The sequence below is a fragment of the Phyllostomus hastatus genome, unplaced genomic scaffold (assembly GCF_019186645.2).
Source record: "Phyllostomus hastatus isolate PE091 unplaced genomic scaffold, TTU_PhHast_1.1 phas_scaffold_129, whole genome shotgun sequence".
Taxonomy (NCBI): domain Eukaryota; kingdom Metazoa; phylum Chordata; class Mammalia; order Chiroptera; family Phyllostomidae; genus Phyllostomus; species Phyllostomus hastatus.
In genome coordinates, this window is record NW_025334009.1 from 13,694,086 (window position 1) to 13,701,665 (window position 7,580).

Consider the following 7,580-nt stretch of genomic DNA (forward strand, 5'->3'; position numbering starts at 1 on the left):
TCAATAATGTACATTAAATTTAAAGAGATGCTGAATAGCCCCAGAAATCCTGAGAAGGAAGAACAAAGTAGAAAGGATCGCAATACCTGATATTAAGCTATATAGATATGAAGCTATACTACAAGGCCACTGTAATCAAAACAGCCTGGTACTGGAATATAAAAAAGACACATAGATCAATGGAACAGAATCCAGAGCCCAGAAATAAACCTATGTCTTCATGATCAATTAATATTTGACAAAGGGGGCATGAGCATACAATGGAGTAAAGATAAGCTCTTTAATACATGCTGTTGAGAGAACTGGACTGGAACATGCAAAAAAGTGAAACTAGACCACCAACTTACACCATACACCAGAATAAACTCAAAATGGACAAAAAAACTTAAATATAAGTCATGATACCATAAAAGTCCTAGAGGCAAACATAGGCAGTAAAATTTCAGATATCCCATGTAGCAATATTTTTGCTGACATATCTCCTAGGACAATGGAAATAATGGGGAAAAATAAACAAATGGGACTACATCAAATTAAAAAGCTTCTGCATGCCTAAAGAAAACATCAGCAAAGTGAAAAGGGAACCAACTGTATGGGAGAACATATTTGCCAGTAATACATCAGACAAGGGTGTAATCTCTAAAATATGTAAAGAACTCATATGACTGAACACCAGGAAGACAAACAATCCAATTAAAAAATGGGCAAAGAACCTGAATAGACACTTCTCCAAGGAGGACATACAGATGGCCCATAGACATATGAAAAAAATACTCAATATCACTAATGATCAGAAAGATGCAAATTAAAATCACAATGAGATATCACCTCACACCTGTCAGAATGGCCCTCCAACAAGTGCTGATGAGGATGTGAAGAAAAGAGAACCCTAGTACACTGTTGGTGGGAATGCAGAATGGTGCAGCCACTGTGGAAAACTGTATAAGATTTCCCCCCAAAATTAAAAATGGAACTGCCATTTGATTCAGCAACTTCATCCCTGGGAATATTCCCTAAGAATCCCTAATCATCAAGTCAAAAGAACCTATGTACCCCAATGTTCATAGCAGCATGTCATTTACAACAGCCAAGGGCTGGAAACAGTCTGCCTCCATCAGTAGAGAAGTGGATCAAAACGCTGTGGTACATTTACATAATGGAATACTATGCAGCAGAAAGGAAGAAGGAACTCCTAACTTTCGCAACAGCATAGATGAACCTGAAGAACATTACGCTAAGTGAAACAAGCCAGGCGGTGAAAGACAAATACCACATGATCTCACTTATAAGAGGAATCTAATGAACAAAATGAACTAACGAGCAAAACAGAATCACAGGCATGGAAACATTGAACAGACTGACAGCTACCAGATGGAAGTGGGAGGAGGAAATGGTGGAAAGGAGGAGGGATTAGTCAGAGAACATGCATGGATGACCCATGGACACGGACAACGAGGTGGGGAATGACTGTAGGAGTGGGGGTTGGGCTGGATGGAGGAGGCCAAAAGGTGAGAAATTGAGCCAACTGTAATAGAATAAACAAGAATTTAAAAAAGGATGAATTGATATGGTATTTGGGAAATGTTTTGAAAGCTGTCAGCAAAGGAAAGAATACAGGGGTTAGACTGTATGTGAAGAGATGAACAGAGCAAACAAGATTAGCAAAATACTGATAATTATTAAAACGAGGTAGTGAGTACATGGAGGCTCACTTACGGGTTCATCTACTTTTACATATGTGTAAAAATGTCTGTAGTAAATAGTCACGAAAATGATCAACTATAATGATCAACTAAATTATCAATGATATAATACAGCATTATTATGGAAAAAGATTATAAATATATAATTAAATGCAAAATGTAAAGTATAAACCTTTATTTAAGCTTTTTTTTAAAAAAAAACAGCTGTAAAACACTTTTGGGATAACTAGAAAAACCTGCATGCAGCCTAGCTGATAGTAGGGAGTTAATTTTAATTATTAAAGGTAAAATAATCATGCTGAGCTTATGTAGAGAATGTTCCTATTCTTAAGAGAATTACATCAAATATTTATGGATGGAGTGTCATGATGTATACAATCTAATTTCAAATGGCTCAGCAAACACAATATAACATGTGTCAGTCCATTTAATGACTGATAATGTTCCTAATAAAAACTTGACAAAAATGTGAATGTCTAACAAGAAACCGAAGACAATTTTAAAACTCAAGAACATAAATGAAGTCTTAAGTAAAAGGCAAGATATCATTTTGCCAGGATAAAAGGATGCAAAACTGTAAAACTACCAATTCTCCCTAAATTAATTTTTAACTTAATGTGGTTCCAAATAAAATAACAATAGTCATTGCAGTTGCCATAGAAAAAGGCATTTGAGACATGAAGGAAGAGGGAACCTGAAAAAAAGCTCTCTTATAACCCGCTGGTGAGATTATGAATGAGTTCAACCACTTGGCAAGAGTTAACAAGGTTGGAAATGTGCATACCTGATGCCCAGCAATTCCGCTTCTTGAGAAATTTTACATAAGTGCACCAGAAAGAAATATTAAAGGATGTTCAGCAATAGTGAGCATCATAAAGCATTTTAAAAATCTGTAAGTAAATTGTGGTATGTTTATGTAATGGAATACATAAACAGAAGTACAAACAAAAACACCAAGTTAAGAAGGGATTATTCAATGTCATTTAATTTACACAGTTCAAAAACAAGCTAAAAAAAATCCATGGTAATATGAGGTCCGTCCAAAAGGTATCCAGCCATGTAATATGAAAAATAGAGACATTTATTAAAGAAGATACAAGATCCAAGAAACATTATACATATGATAAATATGCCTCAGTCCCCTTCAAAGTAAGCATCTTAGGACCTCACACAGTTCTCCCAGTCACCATCGGTTGCCCCATCTTATTTTCCTGAATCTCATCAATGGTCTGAAATCTCTTCCTTCCAAAGGCAATTTTAGTTTTAGGAAAAAACAGAAACTGTAGAGCACCAAATCTAGGCTGTGGCGGGGGCTGAGTAACCTGAGTGATTTGATGTTTTGCCAAAAAACTCTGCACAAGACGTGATGCATGAGCAATACATTGTAGTGATGAGGCTGCCAATCACCAGTTGCCTGACACTGCGGCCTTCTGAATCATCCAAGCAGATTCTGCAGAAGAATGTTCAAGCTTAATGCAAAATTTGATGCAGAATTGGTCTGCATCTGTCCTCTTAGTCATTTTGAATGCCATGGCCACACAGTACACTTGCTCACTCAACAGCATCTATCTCCCTCACTGACTAGTACAGTGAAGTTGTCACTATTCACGCATGTGCAGTCCAGTCCACTCTCTTTGGCTGCCACGTTATACCGATGTCATACAAACCATTCTCGTTATATGAACAATAGTTGAACTTTTTCCAGACAGACTTTGTTTATGTAAATATGTAAGCGCATGTTCAAAATAGTGTTTGCACCTGGAGATCAGTTTGCAAAAGGGCATACAAAAGCCTTCTAAGTGCAACTTCTTCGTAATGTTCTATCTCACAGGTGAGTGGGGCCACAAGTGTTCATTTAGCATACTATTTATTACTTATGGTCAAAGTTAATTTCTATTATTCAATCTTTAATTTAAATTATTTTAAATTATATTAAAATTTACCAGTAAATAAATGTGTCTCTTTAACTTAGAAAATAATTAAAAGTACGGGTTATATGTTCAATGAAAATATTTATAAGCTATGGCAATTAAAAGTAATTTTGTTCCAGAGCAGTACTAGACAGAAAAATCATTAGAGAAATCTAGAGAGTCGATAAATAACTTTAAAATATGTGGAAATTTAGAATAGGATAAAGTTGGAATATTTTACCAAAAATGAAAAAGGTATTGAGACTATTGACTGACCATTTGGAAATAAAATAAAGCAAGATCAACACTCCTAACTTTATACCAAAATATGTTTCAGGTAAATTGATAATTTACAAATAAATAACAAGAACCTAAAATAATTAGGAAAACTCATTAATGATTTTTTAAGTGATCTTGAACTAAAAACATTTTTGAAACCAAAGACAAATATAAAAGTGAGAAAAATACTTTTGCAAAGCAGATGATAGACAATAGGCCACTATTTTAAATATTTTATTATTATTATTATTATTATTAACACCTAGTTAGTACTAACTATACATTAAGTATATGGTAAGTACTTTACATGAATTATCTATTTAACTCTCACGACAAACCTCTACAGTAGACACCTTTATTGCCCACATTTTATAGATGATAAAACTGAAAGACTGAAAGATTGAGGAACTCGTGTCAGTCGCAAACAGTGAGGCCAGGATATAAAGTCATGAAGATTAACACTAGAGCTCCTTGTACGAACCACAGTTGCATACTGCTTATGAACAGGTTCTTCAAAATCAACAAGAAAAAGATTGGCGATCCAGTTTAAGTAAAGGAGAGGTTAAAGGATATGATCCAGTAATTCACAAAACAATTAACAGAAATGACTAATAATCATATAAAAATGCCAAGAAACAACACCGAGATACCAACACCTATCAGATTGTCAGTCTTAAATGATAAAACCAAAAATATTAAAAAACAAGTGGGCAGAGATGTACGGTCATTTGTTTTGGTTTGACCAGGAACTGGTGCCACTTTTTCCAAGGAGATTCAAGGTGTAAAAGACGTGTTTTTTCCTACAAACTCTTTTTCTAGAAATGTATCTGGAAATACACATACACAGAGGAACATAATGGTATTCATTGCAAATCTTATGTCATAGGAAAAACTCATGCTAACATTTGAAAAATATTCAATTCTTTGACAGTAGGGGAATGAATAGATAAAGTTTGATTGATCCATATTACAGAATTCCATGGAGCTATTAAAAAGAAATGCAATAATTCAATGTGTAATGACACAAGAACATCTTCAAAATATATTAAGTAAAAAAATAAAAAGGTGCTGAACAATGTGAATACAGAATCTTATTTGAGTAAAATATGTATGTATGCCCCATACATGGAAAAAAATATGTTTCTGGTGGATACTATGAAACTGTGGACAGTGGTTATACCCTTTGTTGGATGATTAGATGTTTTGCAAAAGAAAAATATTTACTTTTTTTTAACTTTTTCAACAAAATTTTTAAGAGACTTACTTTTTATTTTATACTATCTTTGCTGTTTAATTTTTTAGCATGTGAACATACCCCTTTCATAACATAATTTTAACATTAACATTTTAAAAATCAAAACAGAAAAAAAAACTGTCTAGGTAAACCTTGCTTTTCTGACTAAGAATAAGGACAAAAGTAAGTACAAAAAAATTTTAAATCTATAAAACAAAGAATGAACACCACTCAGAGGTTGTACATTGTCCCTAGAAATAACCAATCAGAAAGTTAAAAATAAAATTTCCTGAGTAAAAAAGAGGATAGATAGATGATTAGATAGATAGATAGATAGATAGATATAGGATAGATATATCTACATAGGTAAAGATGGATATATATATATATATAGATAGATAGATATAACTATATCATCATGAGTTGATAAAAAAGAGAAATGTTGGGAAAAGGGCTTATTGCAAGATAATTCAATAAAACAGTAATAAATCTTGAAGGAGTAAAACCAATGCAACAGAAATTAAATGTGTAATATAAAGGGCAAACCTGAGAAGCTGAGAACAGTTCTGGAAAAGAGAGGGAAAAAGTCTAGTAAATATCAAATACATAGAAAATGGCAACAAGTACCCACTTTGTATGAATCCCGATTTGCAATGTGACTGCAACATGCACCATGATAAGGTGGAGTCTATTTCCTCACCCCATCAGTATGAGTTGGCGATCCCAGTCCCTTGCTTTGGTCAGTAGAGTATGTTAGGAGTCATCCTGTGTCGGTTATGGGCCTAGGCCTTAAAGGGCTTTGCATGCCTCTGTGCTTTCTGTTGGAACCCTACCCAGCTGATAAGCCTCAGCCATCCTGCTGTAGGATGTGAGTACACGTAGGAGCAAGCCATTCCAAATGAGGCCAACCCCTGGCCAACTCCTAACCAACCAAGCCGCTGACCACAGATGCATGAGGGAGACCATTCTAGACCAAAAGAATTTCCCAAAAGAACTCAGCCCAAGTGGACGAACTGCAGAATTGTAAGCTAAATAAATGATTACTGTTTTAAGTCACTAGTTTTTCATGTGGCTTTTTAGGCAAAAATTGCTAACTAATTCATTCACATTCACCCTAGCTCTCATTTAGGAGGTAAAGCGAAGAAAGATTATCTCAGGAGTAAGAGGGTCCTGTAAACATATCTACCCTCTTTAAAAAATTATTTGAAGATGGACATGAAACAATGAAAATGATAAAGAAAAATTAAGAAGAGACTAAGAAAGGAGATATCACAGCAATCAATATAATTTGGCTAAGTTATAAGACTAAAAAAAATGCAAAACAGTGAAAGTATATTCAAATTCTTACTATAAAATATAAAGGAACTTAAAAGATAACAAGTTTTATATCAAATAGAGAGATGTGTGTTAGAACATATTTGGTAAACTTTTAGAGGACTAAAAATATGGTTTTAAAATAGACTGCAATCGAAATACACAAACCACTGAAGAAGAGAAAAGCTATGAATGTAAATTCATATTGCAATAGACAGAAACACCACCAAAAAGAAAACCATGAATATCAACAACCAAATAAAAACAAAATGATAGAAGTAGGAGCAAATATATCAGTTATTGCAGTAAGCATAAAAGCGATAATATTCCACATTAAACATGCTTGCTATAAAAAGAATCCAATTAAGCAAGAAACTCAGAGTTGAAAATATACATCAGACAAATACAAATGAACAAAAAGCTACCATTTGGATAATAAACTCAGATAAAGCTGAATTCAAGGCAAATATATTAGAAGGTATTTTTTAATGATTTTAAAATTATTTACTTTTAGAATTGTAAAGAATAAAATTTACAGTGATGTTATAAATTTCCATGAATCTTTATACATCCGTCAACATTGTTTGAATATTACAAATAAAAAGTAACAGAAAAACCAAACAGAATTATAAAAGCACAGTTACAGTGACACTGACAGATCCAATACATACAAATAAAGGAATATGAAACAAAAATCAAGATCTTGTGCGTGTTCATCTTTTCAGACTCTTGAGTGCCAATGAGAATCTCATGAAAGCTCTCTCCCTGCTCTGAAGTATGTTCATACAGCCTGTGCGTTGGGGGATTTGTGGATACCCTGAAGCCCATTCATAAACTTAGTTGTGGCCCCTGTGGGTTAGCAGTACTACATAAAAGAATTTTGGTTAAATAATTAATAAAGGTTGTTTTAATAATTATCAAACTTTAATTCTATGGAGAATAGATTTTCATTGCCCATGGCCTGTTCCCATAAATCCACCATATATTAGACCACAGAGACAATCTAGAGTTCTAAAAAGTGTTTTGCAGGCCACATTTTCTAATCAAAATGCAAGAAAACTAGAAATTAATACAAAGTATTCTAGCCCTAAAAATAAACCACTTGGAATTGTTGAATATCACTGTGCAAAGCAACTCTTC